The sequence below is a fragment of the Hyla sarda genome, chromosome 5, assembly GCF_029499605.1.
Source record: "Hyla sarda isolate aHylSar1 chromosome 5, aHylSar1.hap1, whole genome shotgun sequence".
Taxonomy (NCBI): domain Eukaryota; kingdom Metazoa; phylum Chordata; class Amphibia; order Anura; family Hylidae; genus Hyla; species Hyla sarda.
The window spans coordinates 194734193-194755056 of NC_079193.1; the positions used below are offsets into that span (position 1 = coordinate 194734193).

The window sequence follows — 20864 nt, forward strand, 5'->3', positions numbered from 1 at the left end:
CGTCCAAACGGCTAAAGATATTAACATGAAACCTGGCACACATGTTACTTATATGTCAACAACAAACATAGGATAGGTAATTTTACCCTTACCCACCCCCATTTGCCAGGGTCGGGGTTTTTGTTTAAAGTCCCAAACAAGTCTATGGAAAATATGTCACTGCATAACTTCCAAATGGCTGGAGATATTTCGATAATACTTGGTCACACGTTACTTATATGTCCACTTAAAATATAGGATCATTAATTTAACCCTTAACAACCCCCATTTGTGAGGGTCAGGGTTTTTGTTTAAAGTCCCATGCAAATCTATGAGAAATGTATGTTCCAACATAACTTCCGTATAGCTGGAGATATTTCAGTATTACCTGGTACACATATTACTTATATGTCAAATAAAAATATTTGATAGTTAAATTAACCCTTACCTACACCCTTATATAAAAGATGGGTTTTTATTTCAAGTCCCATGCACGCATATGTGACGTCCAGTAGCTTACTCCACAAGCTCCGCTCTGCATCTCCTAGTGAATGTGTCAGTCCGGCTAGCAAGTCACACCCCATCTCACAAAGACACGTCCACTGCTTATGCCCCACCCATTTTATTATCTACCCATTTTGTGCATCAGTCTGGCTTGCAAATCACGCCCAGTCCCACAAAGCCATGTCCCCTTCTATTTTCAGCTTACAATATCTTCATCCCACATCAGTCCCACCTGATGATAGGATATGAGGATGGGACATAAGGACTGGATATGAGGACGAGATATGATGACAGGATATGAGGACAGCATATGAGGAAGGGATATGAGGATGGGATAAGAGGTCGAGATATGAAGACGGGATATGAGGTCAGGATATGAGGAAGGGATAGGAGGACAGCATATGAGGACGGGATGTGGGGTTGGGATATGAGGTTGGGATATGAGGATGGGATATGAGGACAGTATATGAGGATGGGATATGAGGTCAAGATATGAGGACAGGATATGAAGACAGGATATGAGGTCGGGATATGGGGACGGGATATTGGGTCGGGCTATGAGGACAGGCTATGAGGACGGGATATGAGGACAGGATATGGGGTCAGGATATGGGGATCAGATATGGGGTCTGGCTATTAGGACTGGCTATGAGGTTGGGATATGAGGACGGGATATGAGGTCGGGATATGAGGTCGGGATATGAGGACATGATATGAGGATGGATATGAGGTTGAGATAGGAGGATGGAATAGGAGGTTGGGATATGAGGACGGGATATGAGGTCAAGATAGGAGGTCGGGATAGGAGGTCAGGACATGAGTATGGGATATGAGGTCAGGATATGAGGGCAGGATATGAGGTCAGGATATGAGGACGGGATATGAGGACCAGATATGAGGTGGGAATATGAGGACGGGATATGAGGACGGGCTATAAAGTTGAGATAGGAGAATGGCGTATGAGGATGGGATATGAGAATGGGATAGGATGTCGCCATTTGAGGACGGGATATGAGGTCAAGATATGAGGACAGGGTAGGAGGTCGGGATAGGAGGTCGAGATATGAGAATGGGATATGAGGACGGGATATGAGGTCAGGATATGAGGACGAGATATAAGGTTGAGATATGAGGACAGGATATGGGGATGGGAAATGGGGTTGGAATATGAAGTCAAAAGCTTTCTTTGTTGATTTTCCTACCCAACAAGCATTAGGAAGGAAAAACCGGGTGACGCTGGGTATTCAGCTAGTAAATATATTTTAAAAAATGATTCAGTTTGTATACCAAAGTAATGGTTACAAAAGCAACATATCTCTTTTGTTGTGCTTACAGATACAGAAAACATCCAGCTGCTTTTTAGTTACCTAATCTACATGCTATTGTATTGCATAAAATTTGAACATTATCTCTTCATTCCATGAGGTGTTTATAGTGTACCTATCAGCTGATTGTGCACATGACTTTTTCTTAATATATACAGATTTGTTCTACCTTTTTTCTTGGTCTCACATATCCTGATCATGAGTGGTGCAAGATATCAAACTTAAAGCGATACTCCGCCAAAGACATCTTATCCCAAACCAAAGGACAGGGGATAAGATGTCCGATCACTGGGGTCCGTCTGTGGTCATGATGTCATGCCATGCCCCCTCCATTCATTTCTATGGGAGGGGGCGTGACGAGCGACCACAGCCATCATGCCCACTCCCATAGACATGAAGAGGGCATGGCGTGATGTCACAAAAAAACAGTTGCCCAAACTGGAGTTCTGAACATTAATGTTTAGCACACTGAGGTGCCGGCCCATAAATAGTGGGGAGTCCCAGTGGCCACACACCCCGCGATCAGACATCTTATCATCCCCTATCCTTTGCATAGGGAATAAGATGTCTTGGGACAGAGTACCCCTTTAATTAAAAAACTTGAGTTCATAACATACTGTCAGTAGTTTTTTTTATGCTTTATGGCCCAGATTTAACAAAGAATGTCTACAGTAGAGCTATTTTCCCACATTTATTTGGGTGGTGGGTTTGACTAGGGTGCATCTTATTTATCAAGAAGGTGCAGCAGGATGATGAATTTTGTGCAGCTCTGCTGTGGTGGGAAAAGCTTTACCACATAAACTTTTTTCTAGACTCTTTCTTGTGAGGGAGGGAAGTAAACACTTTCCCGAGTCCTGAATTTGGCAAGTTAGGTGTTTTTACTTACTTTCACAGAGCTGCTGGGACATTTTTGCTTGCATTTTTGACACTTCAATCAAATTTGATTCCGGTGTCTAAGGGGTTACAGCCGGGCATCACCGTGATCGGTGATGTCTGGCATTAGAGATGGCCAGGATCACCCAGCTATGACCTGCACTCAGCTCCTTAGCGCATGTCATAGAAGGGGAGTGGAACACTGTCGTCCACAAGAGGTTAAAGGTTGAAGGTAGAAATGATTCTCACGTCTACTGGTAGGTGGCGTAGCTTTGCGCCTAAAAAGTACCTTTGCGCACAAAATAGCGACTTTTGACAAAAGTTGCAAATGATAAATACGTGACCACTGCATGGTCAAAAAGAAAAAGTTCTACGGGTAGGCAAAAAGAGTGAAACTGTCTATATCAAAAGACGCATAAAAGTCTTTAAATATGCTGCTTGCGCCAGAACTGCGACAATACATAGATAAAAAAAATGTTCTAAAAGCAATTATAAGTCTCCCCCCTGTGTCTATATGTGGCAACCCAATTGTTGCTAAGTGAATTACAGCCTGTTAAATGTTTTTAATAGCATATCATGATAAAGTACTGAATTTGAAAAAAAATATTTCCAGGTAGATAAGAAGCACAGATCTGCACTTCCTTGGGTAAATAAGGTGAAACCTTTCGTTCATGGACATACCAGGATTAGACACATTATTTACCAATAATTTATTGTTTGTTACATTGTTTTAATGCAGAAATGATCTACCAGTCTTTGAATTGCTTAGATACATGTCCAGTACACCCTCCAGTATAGCCTATAAAGCTACCCTTAACCTTAAGCAGAATGCTTATAAAATACAGCCTTATATAGCTACTATCAGTCAAACTTGAAACTGGAGACGTGTAAGATGAAATAGTCACCAAGTCATCAGACACATGTCTGCATCCTCTGTCAGTACAATTGAAGGACACCACTGTTAAGCAACCAGCTAATTTCCCCTGTTGGCAGATTTGGGAAGAAAGAAAGATCATGCATGTTAGATTTAAAGTAATTTCTCCTCTTTTTTCTTCCCATAAATTTAGGAGCAGAGGTAAACTGAGCATGCCTATTAAAGGGGAGATTAGAGGAAAGCGAGATGATAGGTATGTAAAATATATGCAAAGGCATAAATAGCTATGTATATGAAAGCTAGCAGTGTCTCTCAGGACTAAAATCAGGAATTGTCCGTATGTCTTTCTACCAAAAAAGAGGTTGACAGTATTACACATGGCACATGGGGGCTGGAAGGAGGGGGGGGGGGAAGCAGATTTTGTATTAGCAGTAAAAAAAAGCTTCAAGATAAACCTCTAGTTATATGGCAAATTTAAAAGAGTACTCTTATGTCATAAAATGAGAGCGACACTACAGCACCTTGTACCACTGCTAGTAACGATTGAAGAGGCAGCGGTGCTCTCATAAGCACTGGGGCTTTTTTAAACTGATGATCAGTAGGGGTGACAGGAGTTAGACAAACAATTTTCTTCCTGAGAATCAGAGAAAATCCCTGGATTAATGATCCCTACCCGGAATCTAGTAATTAAAAGTAGAGTACAAAGACAAAAGTGTACCAGAACAAACAGGGCCATTGCTTCATAGGAGGTAGGTTCAATTGTCATAGTAGGTGAAGCGAGAGAATTAAAAAAGAAAATAATTTGAGACAGGGAAAAGGATTCCTCTGGGGGAGGGTGATACCTAGCAAGGAAAAATAAGCGAGAGATCAGTTTCTTCCTCACAAGAAAATGGTGGAGGAGAAAGAGACATTGGGAGATCCACCATGAAAAATCTGATTTCCTAAGGCCAGGAGGAAAAAGAGGATTACTAAGAAGAGGTATGACAGGGGACACAGGAGATTGCAAAGATAGTTTGAAAGGGACAGAGCGCCAGAGAAGGAGAGAATAGAGAGAAATTGTTGCCGAATAGGGAACATATGAAGAAACCAGTTTAACAGACCACATAAGAGATTGCAGGGAGTGGGGGCTAAAAGGTCATTTCCAAGGGCTACCCACTTTGGGAAACCCGAGGATGCATTACATAGTAAAAGTTGAGCTAAGCGTGCTGCTCTATAGTAATGAATGAAATTAGGAACAGACAAGCCCCCCAATCGCTTATGGTAGTACATAATAGATCTAGGAATACGAGGAGGACGGCCCCGCCAAATAAAACGATACATATCTGCTTGAAGTTTACGGAGGTCCCTTATCCGAAATGGGATCGGGAGCGTCCGAAACAGATAGGTAATACCATCATCTTGATGGCGTGCACACATCCCAGCCACGAGATATGTGGGAGGTTCCATTTGGCGAGGTCTTCCTGAAAAGATTAAAGGGGGATATAGTTCAGTCTATAGAGATCTGACAGGAAAGCAGATAGACACCCAAATAAGAAAGGAAAGTAGAAGAGGTACAGAGAGAAAAGGGAGATAAAGTCCTGCACTGGCCAAGGAGTGTTTCAGTAAAGAACTTCCCATTTAGATCTGTTTACCACCAGGCCGATATAGCAGAGACCAGCTCCAGTGTAGCAAACAGATTAGGAAATGAAACCAGCGGTTTGGTAAGTGTGAGGAGGAGATCATCAGCAAATAATCTAACTTTATATACCTCAGAGACAATCATTGCCCCTGAGCATGGTTGGCAATAGCAGTGCGGTCAGTCTCAATGGCATCTGCCAACTCGTCAGCTCTCAGTTCTATGTCGGAGACCCTCTGTCCCAGGTCACCCACCTGCTTGGTGAAGTCTACTACCGCTTTCCCCAGCTCCACTTTGATGGATGGATCTGTATAGTTCAGCCAGAGTCATCGGGTCAGCAGGTAAGAGAAGGAGTGGAGCAGAGTCTGCTATATAATCTTCTTCTTCAGTAACTGGCGGGTTGGAAGCTATGGAAGCTAAATCCCGGCAGGTGGTGCATCCATCCTAGTGAGGCTTGCGCATGCGCCCCTCTTGATATATTATTTTATACTAAATAACTGTAATTTTGATAATCATTCTGGGTAATGTAGTAATCCCATTCCATTTATTACTTTGGTTAAATTAAAAGATATTTCAGATTTGCTATGTCCACTGGTGCCCAAAACTATACACAGTATTCCATATGTAGCTTGACCTGCGATTTGTACAGTAATAGAACTATGTTCTCATCATGTACACCTACAATATTGTTCGTTTTATGCACCCTATTACCGTATTTGCCTTGGTAGAAGCTTCCTGACACATTACATTTAAATTTACTGTTAGTTCTATATTTAACCAAGTATTTTCCCATCCAGTGTTTTTCCTTCACATGTGCATAATCATATATTTATCTGTATTAAACCTCTTTTACTACTTCTCTACCCAAGCCTCCATCATGTCATTTATTTACCCAACTTTAAAAATACACTGCTCAAAAAAATAAAGGGAGCACTAAGGTAACACATCGTAGATCTGAATGGATGAACTAATTATATGAAATACTTTTGTCTTTACATACTGACAACAAAATCACACAAAAATATTAATGGAAATCAAATTTATCAACCCCTGGAAGTCTGGATATGGAGTCACACTCAAAATCAAAGTGAACACCACACTACAGGCTGATCCAACTTTGATTTAATGTCCTTAAAACAAGTCAAAATGAGGCTCAGTAGTGTGTGTGTGTGGCCTCCACGTGCCCGTATGACCTCCCTACAATGCCTGGGAATTCTCCTGATGGGGTGACAGATGGTCTCCTGAGGGATGTCCTTCCAGACCTGGACTAAAGCATTCGCCAACACCTGGACAGTCTGTGGTGCAACGGGGCGTTGGTAGATGGAGCGAGACATGATGTCCCAGTGCTCAATCAGATTCAGGTCTGGGGAACGGGTGGGCCAGTCCATAGCATCAATGCCTTCCTCATGCAGAAACTGCTGACACACTCCAGCCACATGAGGTCTAGCATTAGGAGGAACCCAGGGCCAACCGCACCATATGTCTCACAAGGGGTCTGAGGATCTCATCTCCGTACCTAATGGCAGTCAGGCTACCTCTGGCAAGAACATGGAGGGCTGTGCGGCCCCCCAAAGAAATGCCACCCCACACCATTACTGACCCACCGTCAAAGCGGTCATGCTGGAGGATGTTGCAGGCAGCAGTACATTCTCCACGGCGTCTCCAGACTCTGTAATGTCTGTCACATGTGATCAGTGTGAACCTGCTTACATCTGTGAAGAGCACAGGTCACCAGTGGTGAATTTGCCACTCTGGCAAATGCAAAATGTCCTGCACGGTGTTGGGCTGTAAGCACAACCCCCACCTGTGGACGTTGGGCCCTCATACCACCCTCATGGAGTCTGTTTCTGACCGTTTGAGTGTACACATGCACATTTGTGGCCTGCTGGAGGTAATTTTGCAGGGCTCTGGGAGTGCTCATCCTTGCCCAAAGGTGGAAGTAGCGGTCCTGCTGCTGAGTTGTTGCCCTCCTATGGCCTCCATGTCTCCTGATGTACTGGCCTGTCTCCTGGTAGCGCCTCCATGCTCTGGACACTACGCTGACAGACAAAGCAAACCTTCTTGCCACAGCTCACATTGATGTGCCATCCTGGATGAGCTGCACTACGTTGAGCCACTTGTGTGGGTTGTAGACTCCGTCTCATGCTACCACTAGAGAAAAAGCACCGCCAGCTTTCAAAAGTGACCAAAACATCAGCCAGGAAGTATAGGAACTGAGAAGAGGTCTGTGGTCACCAACTGCAGAACCACTCCTTTATTGGGGTGTCTTGCTAATTGGCTATAATTTCCACCTGTTTTCTGTTCCATTTTCAAAACAACCTGTGAAATTGATTGTCAATCAGTGTTGCTTCTGTGAAGTGTGATTGACTTGGAGTTACATTGGGGGAGATTTAACAAAGGATTTGTCGCACAGAAAGTCACAGTCTAAATATGTGCGACCTTTCTGTGACTTTTGCTTTAGAGGATTTTTGGAACATGATGCATTCTAGTATATTTTAGATGGAAAAATGCATTGGTGCTGAATTTATCAAAAGCGACTTTTCAGCGAAAAGTCGCATCGACTGAAAGTACGCTGAAATGTCAGACCCTGCTGGAGCAGGTTTAAATATAGACTAAAGCATAGATCACAAAGTCCGTGAGCAGAATTTATCAAGCCTTTTGATAAATTAGGCGCACAATAGACAAGCTTAACCCTCTGTAGTTTGGTCTATATTGATGCGGGACATAGACAGCTTTGATAAATCTCCCCCATTGTGTTGTTTAGTGTTCCCTTTATTTTTTTGAGCAGTGTATATTAGTTTTTTACACATTCTACACAACATTTCAGCAATTTTACGAACACTGAAATATGCCTGAAATGCACTGTGTGAACCTAGCTTAAGGCATATTTCATTTGTTAAAGGGGAACTCTGGTGGGAAACTTTTTTTTTAATCAGAAAGTTAAACAGATTTGTAAATTACTTCTATTAAAAACAGAGAAAATTATTTTCTTTTTAGAACACAGTGCTCTCTGCTGACATCTCTGTCCATTTTAAGAATTCTCCAGAGTAGGAGAAAATCCCCAAAGCAAACATATGCTACTCTGGACAGTTCCTAAAATGGACAGAGATGTCAGCAGAGAGCACTGTGCTCATGATGTCAGCAGAGAGCATTGTGTTCCAAAAAGAAAATAATTTCCTCTGTAGTTTTCAGCAGCTAATAAGTACTGGAAGGATTAAGATTTTTTTTTAACAATAAGTAATTTACAAATCTGTTTAACTTTCTGGCACCAGTTGATTAAAATATGAAAATAGTTTTCCACCGGAGTACCCTTCTAAACATGGGTACACAAAATTGCATCTGCATTTTTACTATTAATATGTTCTATGTAAGTTTATAGAAAAATAGTTGTCTATTTACTCAATATGTAAAAATGCAGATGCATTTTTACAACCTCTAAGTCTGGGCAGGCAGAACTTTGAACAATGTGTGAATATAACCTTTTAGTCATGCGATTCTTTCTTCATGTGATTCAAGGATTTCTATTAAAGAATGTTGGAAAAAAAAATGCAAGAACAAAATCATATACATTTATGGGAGGCATGTCAAAATCCAGAAAAAGCATGTCAAAATAAGGGAAAAAAATCTTTAAAAACTGCTGGTGAATCAAAGATACCACTGAAAATGTAAAAACGTCTCAAACAAAAACTCCATGTAGGTATGGTGTTTTATACATCTCTATTGACTCCCAGCTAACATTACACCTCAGCATTTTGGCCCCTTAAAGGGGTACTACCGCAAAAAACTTTTTTTTTTTAAACCAACTGGTGCCAGAAAGTTAAACAGATTTGTAAATCACTTCTATTAAAAAATCTCAATCCTTCCAGTACTTTTTGGGGGCTGTAAACTAAAGAGAAATCCAAAAAAAAAATGCATTTCCTGTGATGTCCTGACCACAGTGCTCTCTGCTGACCTCTGCTGTCCATTTTAGGAACTGGAGAAAATCCCCATATGCTTCTCTGGACAGTTCTTAAAATGGACAGCAGAGAGCAGAAGAGAGCACTGTGGTCAGGACATCACAGGAAATGCATTTCTTTTTGGATTTCTCTTTAGTATACTGCCCCTAAAAAGTACTGGAAGGATTAAGATTTTTTAATAGAAGTGATTTACAAATCTGTTTAACTTTCTGGCACCAGTTGATTTAAAAAAAAAATATACATAATTCCACGGTAGTACTCCTTTAAATGCTGTGCAATTAAAAAGTGCATTTATCTGTGTTTTTACTTAACTCCTTGGGGACGGAGCCCATTATAACCTTAAGGACGGGAGCATTTTTTGCAATTCTGACCACTGTCACTTTAAGCATTAATAACTCTGGGATGCTTTTACTTTTCATTCTGTTTCCAAGAATGTTTTTTTCGTGACATATTCTACTTTATGTTAGTGGTAAATTTTTGTCCATACTTGCATCATTTCTTGGTGAAAAATTCCAAAATTTGATGAAAAAATTGAAAATTTTGCATTTTTCTAACTTTGAAGCTCTCTGCTTATAAGGAAAATAAACATTCTAAATGAATAATATTTTGATCCACATATACAATATGTCTACTTTATGTTTGCATCATAAAGTTAACATGTTTTTACTTTTGGAAAACATCAGAGGGCTTCAAAATTCAGAAGCAATTTTCCAATTTTTCACAACATTTTCAAAATCGGAATTTTTCAGGGGCCAGTTCAGTTTTGAAGTGGATTTGAACGGCCTTCATATTAGAAATACCCCATAAATTACCTCATTATAAAAACTGCACCCCTCAAAGTATTCAAAATGACATTCAGTAAGTTTGTTAACCCTTTAGGTGTTTCACAGGAATAGCAGCAAAGTGAAGGAGAAAATTCAAAATCTTAATTTTTTACACTCGCATGTTCTTGTAGACCCAGTTTTTAAATTTTTACATGGGGTAATAGCAGAAAAAGCCCCCCAAAATTTGTAACCCAATTTCTCTCGAGTATGGAAATACCTCATATGTGTATGTCAAGTGTTCAGTGGGCGCAGTAGAGGGCTCAGAAGGGAAGGAGCAACAATGGGAATTTGGAGAGTGAATTTTGCTGAAATGGTTTTTGGGGGCAAGTCACATTTAGGAAGCCCCTATGGTGCCAGAACAGCAAAAAAAAAAAAAAAAAAAAAACACACGGCATACTATTTTGGAAACTACACCCCTTAAGGCACGTAACAAGGGGTCCGGTGAGCCTTAACACCCCACAGGTGTTTGATGACTTTTCGTTAAATTCGGATGTGTAAATGAAAAAAAAAAAATTCACTAAAGTGCTGTTTTTATTCTCCCAAATTTACCATTTCTACAAAGGGTAATGCAAAGGGTAATGGGAGAAAAATCCCCCCAAAATTTGTAACGCAATTTCTCCCGAGTACGGAGATATCCCATATGTGGCCCTAAACTGTTGCCTTGAAATATGACAGGGCTCTGAAGTGAGAGAGCTCCATGCGCATTTGAGGCCTGAATAAGGAATTTGCAATAGGGGTGGACCCGGTTACAAGGATGGGGCTTGTCTCCACCAAAACCCTACAGCAGTGTTTCCCAAACAGGGTGCCTCGAGCTGTTGCAAGACTCCCAGCCTGCCAGGACAGTCTATGGCTGTCCGGCAACACTGGGAGTCGTGGTTTTGCAACAGCTGGAGGCGCCGTTTAGGAAACACTGTCGCATGAGATGTTTTTCATTTTTATTGGGGGGGAGGGGGGGCGGTCGACGTGTAAGGGGGTGTATGTGTAGTGTTTTACTTTTTATTATTTGTTAGTGTAGTGTAGTGTTTTTAGGGTACATTCACACAGGCAGGGGTTCACAGTAAGTTTCCTTGAAGGAAACCCACTGTAAACCCGCCCGTGTGAACGTACCCTGTACATTCACATGGGGGGGGGCCCAAGGGGGGGGGGTCACCCCAAACCTTCAGCTGTGGCAAAATGACAACTCCCAGAGTGCACTGACCGACCGTACATGCTGGGAGTTGTAGTTTTACAACAGCTGTAGGCACACTGGTGGGGAACCACTGAGTTAGAAAACAGACTCTAGCTCAGTGATTCCAACCCATGTGCCTCCAGCTGTGGCAAGACTACAACTCCCAGCATGTACGGTCTGTCAGTGCACTCTGGGAGTTGTAGTTTTGCAACAGCTGGAGGCCCACGGGTTGGAATCACTGAGTTAGGAAACAGACTCTAGCTCAGTGTTTCCCAACCAGTGTGCCTACAGCTGTTGCAAAATTACAATTCCCAGCATGGCCAGACAATCAGGGATGCTGGGCGTGTAGTTCTGCAATATATGGCCCTTCAGATGTTGCAGAACTACAACTCCCAGCATGCCTGGACAGTCTGGGCATGCTAGGAGTTGTAGTTATGCAACAACTGGGGAAGAACAGTGGCCTCCAAACTGTAGCCCTCCAGATGTTGCAAAACTACAACTCCAAGCATGCCCAGACTGTCCAGGCATGCTGGGAGTTGTAGTTCTGCAACATCTGAAGGGACAGATATTGCAGAACTACATGCCCAGCATCCCTGACTGTCTGGGCATGCTGGGAGTTGTAGTTTTGCAACATCTGGAGGACCACAGTTTAGAGACCACTACACAGTGGTCTCCAAACTGTGACTCTCCAGATGTTGCAAAACTACAACTCCCAGCATACCCAGACAGCCTTTGGCTGTGTGGGCATGCTGGGAGTTGTAGTTTTGCAGCTTTTAGAAGGCCACAGTGAAGATTACTTATCGCGATCTTCACTGCAGCCTTCTCAGCCGCACTTTTTGTCCGCCGCTCCTCCTGCTTGCGCCACTGCTCCGTGGATGCCGCCGATGCCGCCGGGTAAGCCGGGCCATGCTCCCCCCTTTCCACCCGTGTTCCCCCGCTCTGTACCAACTTCCGATCGGTGGCCAGAGCGGGGGAAATGAACTCTAACCCCCCCGCCCCCTTCCTGCCATTGGTGGTCAGCCTGATCGACCAATGGCAGGGGATAGGTGGGGGTGGCAACACTGCCACCTCGCTCCTATCCTTTAGGCTGGTCGGAGCTGGCTCTGACAGCTCCAATCAGTCTTATTTTCCGGGAGATCGGGTCACCAGTGACCCAATTTGCCCGGATCGCGGCAAATCGCAGGTCTGAATTGACCTGCGATTTACTGCGATCGACGATATGGGGGGTCTCAGGACCCCCCTAGGCATTGCCACGGGATGCCTGCTAATAGATTTCAGCAGTCATCCCAGTCCGATCATCACCCGGCGAGCGGCAGTGATCGGAAATGCCGAGGGCGTATGGATACGCCCTCCATCCTTAAGTGACGGAACGCGAGGGCATATGCATACGCCCTTCGTCCCCAAGGAGTTAAACTCGCTAGTCTAATTCAACCCTTAAAAAAAATTGGGATCTATTGCTGTAAGAACATATAAAAGGGTTTTTGTGCTCCTGCTTATAAGCTGATCTACACAGGTAAAGCAAGTAAACAAGATCAGAACCATAGGGATTAAATCCTTGCACCCCCTCATTCATCAAGCTTAAAGTGTACCTGTCGTTAACACAATCTTTTTTTAAACAATGTAGATAATACCATTATATGTACAGTGGGGCAAAAACGTATTTTGTCAGTCACCAATTGTGCAAGTCTCCCACTTAAAAAGATGAGAGAGGCCTGTAATTTTCATCATAGGTATACCTCAACTATGAGAGACATAAATTATGGTGTAAATTATGGTGGAAAAAAAAGTATTTGGAAAATAATAAAAGTTAATCTCAATACTTTGCTATATGCCCTTTGTTGGTAATAACAGAGATCAAATGTATTCTGCAATTCTTCACAAGATTTTTCCACACTGTTGCTGGTATCTTGGCCCATTCCTCCATGCACATCTCCTCTAGATGTTTTGGGTCTGTCGTTGGGCAGCACAGACTTTCAACTCCCTCCAAAGGTTTTCTATGGGGTTAAGTTCTGGAGATTGGCTAGACCAGTCCAGGACCTTGAAATGCTTCTTACAAAGCCACTCCATTTTGGCCCATGCGGTGTGTTTGGGATCATGGTCATGCTGAAAGACCCAGCCACGTTTCATCTTCAATGCCCTTACTGATCGAAGGAGGTTTTCACTCAAAATCTTATGATACATTGCCCCATTCATTCCTTTCTTTATACGGATCAGTCGTCCTGGTCCCTTGGCAGAAAAACAGCCCCAAAGCATGATGTTTCCACCCCCATTCTTTACAGTAGGTATGGTGTTCTTTGGATGCAACTCAGCATTCTTTTTCCTCCTAACATGACGAGTTGAGTTTTTACCAAAAAGTTCTACTTTGGTTTCATCTGACCATATGACATTCTCCCAATCCTCTTCAGGATCATTTACATGCTCTCTAGCAAACTTCAGACAGGCCCAGACATGTACTGGCTTAAGCAGGGGACACGTCTGACACTGGATGATTTAAGTCCCTGGCGGCATAGTGTGTTAATGATGGTAGCCTTTGTTACTGTGGTCTTCCTCGCAGAGCTCCGTGCATTGAAGACAAGCAGGGCTCTGTGCACTGTGGACAAGTAGGGCTCTGTGCAGTGAGGCTCTGTGACACGCCCCGGCTCACACATCAGGATAATTGACGACAGGAGCCTGCACAGAGCCCTGCTTGTCCTGCCCTCACTTCCTGTATTTGGACTCCTAATAGAGAGACACAGACAATAGCTGCAGGGACAGCATTTTTTCACCCCCCCCCCCCCCCCCCCAAAAAAAAAATGTATCAATGTATATTACAAAAATACATATATTAGTGTTATCTACATTATAGCAAATGATTATACAGAGGAGATTGTATATTTATTTTCTGCCTGACCACAGTGTTCTCTGCTGCCATCTCTGTTCATGTCAGGAACTTTTCAGAGCAGGATAGGTTTGCTGTGGGGATTTGTTCCTGCTCTGAACAGTTCCTAAGATGGACAGAGGTGTCAACAGAGAGCACTGTGGTCAGACTGAAAAGAGCTATACAACTTCCTGTGAAGCATACAGCAGTTGATAAGTACTGGAAGAATTTAGATTGTTAGATAGAAGTAATTTAAAAATACCAATGCCTGCCCATGTTTTAAGAAAGGCTGGATAACCGAGTTACTGATCAGAATTTTCTCAGATGGTAAGTGTGTTGTTAATACTATTTAAGTAGGCGGAGCTGAACAATGTCAGCTTCCCCAGCTTTTCCCAGCCATTTTATGATGACAGCTGGTCTCAGCAGCTGAACTTCTATTCCCATTATGGAACAGAGCCTGTTTCATGATGGAAATAGTACAACGCAAAGGAAAATTTAAAATACCTAAAATAAAAAGTAAAAAAAAGTTAGTAAAACACACATATTATACATAAAAATACATATATTACACAAAATAATTGATTACATTACACATAATAAAAATCATACATGTTCGCTAGTTTTATATTATCAGAGGCTATTATTTCCCTGCCTCACTCTCAATAATTGTTCCCTGCTTTAAATAAAAAAAATTAGTTTTAAAAATTTATAAAATGCGTTGCCTACAAATTCAGGCATCCTTACTCCATATGTATATATTATTATTTTTTTAATAGGACCCTACGGAAATCTATAAAAATAGCTATGTCTATCACTTTTTTAGATAGCTAAAGTCAATAAAAGAATTAAAAACCCTGAGAAAACGCCAATGTTAAAACCCACATGGCTTTCTTTGCGACATTTTTTTCCCTCCTAAGACTTCACAAAAAAATGCCATAGCCCCAACATGAGGTTATTTTTGAAAATTGCCCACTGAGCCCCAAAAATTCCAAAGGGATTAAAAAACACCACACTGAAAAATGCCAAGTGGATATCGCATTTTTCAGTTCCCTATTAAGTTGCAGCTAACATCTGGCCACAGTATTTTTCGTTTTTTGTTTTCTTTTTCACAGAAAAAATGAAATGCTGAGTGGCAGAATTGCCGTTTTTTGCTGCGTTTTTGCAAAAAAAAAAAAAACCCTAAATGGAATTCTAGCCTTATAGGCCCTGTTAATTCAGTGATAACATTGCTTACTATGTTCATGATTATCTCTTCTAGTATTATTATAATATCATGTGAAAACATGACCAATTAATATTCTATCAATTAAGTGTAAGCAACACAACAATGTATCTTTTCAGTATATTCATTATGTTCAGTTTCTAAGGCATTCAAAAGTTTGTTGGCCACCTAATTTTCTTTTGCTGCTATTTCTTTGAAATAAAACCAATTGGTCTTCTATTAGCCTCTCCAAAAATAGAATAATGACATACTGTATAACAGTATATTATTCTGACCTTCTTAGTGATAGACGTTTGACACACGCCATGAGAGACAGATATATTATCTAGCTACTGATGGTTAAATTGGTCCATATCATTTCAGAAACTTGATTCACATTTGAAAATATATTAGAAATTCAGACCTGCAGAAATGATCATATATAAATAGTTTTTTTTTTTACAGAATTCCCAAGAAGCAGAAAAAGGGAAGACACAAAAATTATGAAAAATAAATAAAAATAAAGAACATTAGTTTTACTCTTAAAAGGGATGATTTTATTCTATATTCTATTTAAAGGGGTTCTCCGGTGCTTAAACATCTTATCCCCTATCCAAAGAATAGGGGATAAGATGCCTGATCCCGCAGGGATCATGCACGCGGCACCCCGTTTTTAATCAGACCCGGAGTATGTTCGCTCCAGGTCTGAATATGGTTGACCGCAGGGCGGGCGGCGTGTGACATCATAGCTATCACACCCCCTCCCGTAGGCTTGCATTGAGGGGCGGAGCGTGACATCACACGGGGGCGGAGGCGTGGTGTCACACGCCACCGGCCCTGTGGATAGGGGATAAGATGTTTAAGCAGCGGAGTACCCCTTTAATGCCCCTGCGCCATTTTGTAAAGCCTTAAAAACCCCTTAGGCTAGGTCTCCACACAGATTTTTCTTAGAGTGTTTTGGAAAACTGCAACTGAAGTTTTTGAGTCAAAGCCAGGAGTGGATCCATAAGGAAGAAGTAGAAGTTTTCCTTTATTTTTCCCATTCCTTTTGAATACACTTCTGCCTTTGGCTCAAAAAGTGCAGTCACAGTTTTCCAAATAACGCCAAAAAACCTGTGTGGAAACCTAGCCTTAAACATGCATGAGATACCTCAAAGTAAAAAAGAAAAACTAGCAAAAAAATGTAAGAATTTGTACATAATATATTTTAAAACTTTGCTTCAAATTTGAATGTTTTTCCTTTTGGTTCCTGAGTTGTATTTTCAACTTTTCTCTTTTCCAACTTTTCCAACATAAAAAAGGCCAGTTTCCCTAAGCAACCATTTTTTACCAGCCATAGGTAATAACCAGTTTTTATTTTTTGTTTTTTTTTATCATTACTAGGCCTCAAGATTATCATTATTGAATGCACTAGGAACAATTTCTACATTCACAAGACCAGGTAATGTTGACAGGGGGAACTGAGGGCAAATTTCAACTGTAACTATACTAATGTGTCCTGCACATTTCCCATGTTTTTTGGGCATTTTTAAAATATCTTAAAGTGGCAGAGAAGTTTAAATGGGCACTGTCAGATACAAAAACTTTTGATATGTTGTAAAGCATGCAAAGCCAATAGGTGTTGCAATTGCTTTCATTAGAAATTTTTCAGTATTTCATACTGAAAAAGCCAGTCAAACAACTGCCCCCTGCCTGCTTGGACACATACTAGTCCTGCTGTGTCCATGCGTCATCACCTATGTCATGGACACACTTCCTTGATTGACAGCTGTGAGTGCAGTGCTCACATCAGGAGGAAAAATCCCCCCACTGTCAGCTTGTGTCCCGCTACTGTCAGTGAGGTCAAGCTGGGAGTTGTAGTATTTTTTAATGCTAGGGGAGATGTGAGCAGACAGTATACTGAGGGAGGAGGCGGAGACCTGCACAGTGAGACCACGCCCCCTCCCTTTGAGAGGAATTCAGACTAGTGAGCTAAATTAAAAGTAATTAAAAAATAAATAAAGGTGCTAGACACAAAAAATAGATGTACATGGTCAGGATTAGGTACTGAGTGATGTATTCTTTGACGGGTATGTTTTAAGGTAATTCATTTTAAGCAATACAGCTTTAGGCCATCACACATCATAAATGTACATAAAAAATAAAGATGTGAAATGGCTATAAAACTGCCATTATTTAATGTGATAAGGCATTCAATGAAAGTCTTACAATGGAATTAGGGCCATTTTCTATACATGTGCCTGTTCGGAGAGGCAATACGCTGCTACGAGCAGACATACTGCCATGTGCGAGTCGCAGCACACATGCGCAGTATACTCACCCATCGCGGCAGCTCTCGGCCTAGCTCATGGAGCAGAGGGAGCGGCCACGATGCGTGCGAGTACACCGCGCATGAGCGGCAACTAGCACATCACAGTGTGTCTGCTCGTAGTGGTGTATTGCTGCTCCGAGCAGGCAAATGTAAAGCCAGCATGCAGCAGTCCTTCAGCGGTGGATCTGCAGCATATAACACGGTGGGGGTCCGCTCGTGTAAATGTAACCTTAGGGTATATTCACATGTACAGCATCCTGCTGTGATTTGATGCGTAGGATTTTATGTGCAAGATTTTATGCTGCAGATTTCAATGTAAAAGAAATGACTGAACACTGCTTCAAATCTGCATCAAATCCTTTGCATTAAATATGCACATGATACTTGTAAATAGACCCTTATGGTTTATTCATATGTACAATATTCTGCGCATATTTGATGTGCAGGATTTGTAGCTGCAGATTTCAATGCAACTAAATTACTTCAAATCTGCAGCTTCAAATCCTGCGCATGCCCAGGATACTGTACGTGGGACTAGACCCTTAGGGTATATTCCCACATGCATTTTTTCTGCTGCAAATCTGCTGCAGATTTGCTGTAGAAGATTTTGCTACCAATTGAAGTCAATGGGAAGAAAAAAATTGCAGCAGAAAATCTGCAGCAGAAATATGCACTTATCAACGTACCCTTATTCAGAATTCCAAGTGGTTAGAGAAGAAATTAGACCATTACAGAAGTTAATGTTCACCTTAGAAGATATTACTGGATGTACATGAAATTACAAACTGCATTTTTAACATTTGAAAAACATAAGACAAAATAGAGAGATTTCTATATTTCCTGTGATAAAAATAGGCCTAAATTATCTGCAGCTTATTCACAGAAACTTTAAAAAGGATGATTTCCCCTGCAGCTTAAATGGTAAAATGTATATTAAAACAAAGAATCCATAGTCTTCCTCAATTCATTCAAATATCATTTTTATTCATCTCTTCCAAATACTTATTATTTGTTGTTAAATGATATAGCATGCTTATGTGCATAAAACTATTGATTCAGATTGGGGAAGTGTTGAATCAAAAACTTTATCAAAATGATGCTCTGTTAGTGCCTCTCCACACAGAAATAGTGCTTAATAAAATAATGAAAGTAATACTCACCTATCCCTTTTTCCACAATGAATAGAGAAGTCGATTCTGCAGGCCTCTTCTGCCCCGTGCAATAGATGCCTCAGCGCAGCTTGTTGGCTTCAGGCTAGTTTAAGCCTGAAGCTTGTAAAATTCCTGATATCAGAGTCACAGCGTGGTAAAGCAGAGAGCTGATGGATTCCTTCTACACTACAGTTTTCAACTGTATTAGTATCTTAGAGGATGCAGATACAGTTGAAAGTGGTGATTTGTGGCACTGGATATGTGGGAGGGGGGATAATGCCACTGCCAGGCCAGAAGGCCTATGTCTATCCGAAACCACTGGTCCTATTGCAACAGCTATGGCAGTAGTTACACCTTCCTTAATTGTTCCCATTGCACGAATCTGGCACCAGGCACTAACCTCTTCTTAAAGGGCTAGTCTAGAAAACATCCTGCAAAAAGAGGTATACAAATAGAGTTGCATTGGCAAATTTGTTAACCAGAGAGGTACTATTGCAATTGGGCCTAAGAGCCACATGATTGTGGACCACTAGTCTTACTATTCAGGTTATATTTGGCCTGACATTATGAGTGGCACACTAAAAACACTAAAAACTACAATAATTAACAATTAGTACACTGTGGTTACTGGTTACAGCTAACACATGCATAAGGGTATGATATAGTCACGCCTCAGTTCTCATATCTTCTATGTGGCACTTCAAACTTTACTAGCAAGAAGCCTAGAAAATAAAACGGATAAAACCGGTTCGGGAACACACACACACAGGTCCACAGTATTCCACAAAAATATGAATATATATATATATATATATATATATATATATATATATATATATATACAATGATCTTAACTGGAAAAGGTAAGAGCCATATGATCCATACATCTGGATGTGAGGTTTAATTTCCTTCATTTAAAATGTTGACTTTAATATGGAAAGGAAATTATTAGACATAAAAATCTACAAAAATAAAGGCACACCAAGTGACGATAGGTTTATTGTCTATTCAGAAACACATAGATCTCTTCTTATTCTATCCCAAATAGCATTGCTGTTTGCCAGCCTACATATTAATGATAACGTTACAGGTCCACATAATGTGCTGATATTAGGAATCAGCTTCCATTCCTCAAATCTTTTTTTTTTTTTTTTTTGTACGGTGGGTAACAGTTTGTACATGGAATTTGTGTTAAAACAAAATTCAATAGATCAACAGCTCGTAAATATGTATCTCCCCAACCATTCTTATCCTCAATAGGGATTTCTTAAGACTTCATAAAGTATTTACTGTCAGGTTTTTGGTTTGACATTGTGCTGTTCTGTCGGATGTAATAATAAACATACCCGGTAGCCCGCCCCCCGACCCTCTGATGGTTCCATAGCATTAGCATGTAGAATTGAAGTTTATTACTCTACAAATGATGAAACATATACGGTTTATCTTCACATTCTCAGATGTATCATACAGGAAATGGATAATAATAATAAAGACTGTACTATAATAGTAATATTATCACAAGATAACTGTATACATTCAGGGCTTATCTTTATATGCATGAGAAATGTCAGCATTTTGCAACTCCGACTACTTGCACAATAGTCTCCTGGCTGCATAGGCTCGTAAATTGACCCCAAAAAATTGCAAGGCAGACCATATGTTTCCTTCTATACACAGCCCAGCAATGTCTGAGAGTTCTACAAACGATCCAACGCATGAACAAACCGAATAGTCTATGATGCTACCCCTGCACTCCACATCTATATCAAAGTCAATGCACGGCTGGTGAAATGGACTCATTGTACAGATATCATCTGACAGCACTTTACTGCATATTAGCCCAAATATCAGCTCCAGCCTAATAGAAAAGAACTGTCTTTCTTTCATCCTTCTGATAACAATTGCAAGCTGGAAAGACAAGCCGAACCCCAGGCTTGTGTTCCATTTGTTAGCTGGATGGAATGGTAATGAAGCAAGTCTAGCAGTTTAGGATCTGATGCTCTGCATATGACATAGACTTTATTTGCTGGGTAACAAGACAATACAGAGACTACACATCATCCTGACAGGAGAGAACATCACCTCTACGTGTTTCGGGATGATTCTATAGCATTGGATTCCAGGGTGAGGAGTAGACACTAGACCGGTGTTTCCCAACCAGGGTGCCTCCAGCTGTTGCAAAACTACAATTCCCAGCATGCTAATACTTGTAATGAGTCTAATACT

The 20864-nt window shown here is 41.2% G+C and overlaps 1 protein-coding gene across 1 annotated transcript in view; it reads right to left on the reverse strand.

Moving 5' to 3' along the window:
• The window catches only part of CDH18 (cadherin 18), a 670758-nt gene that overhangs the window by 649189 nt on the left and 705 nt on the right, over positions 1–20864 (reverse strand). The window lies entirely within an intron of this gene.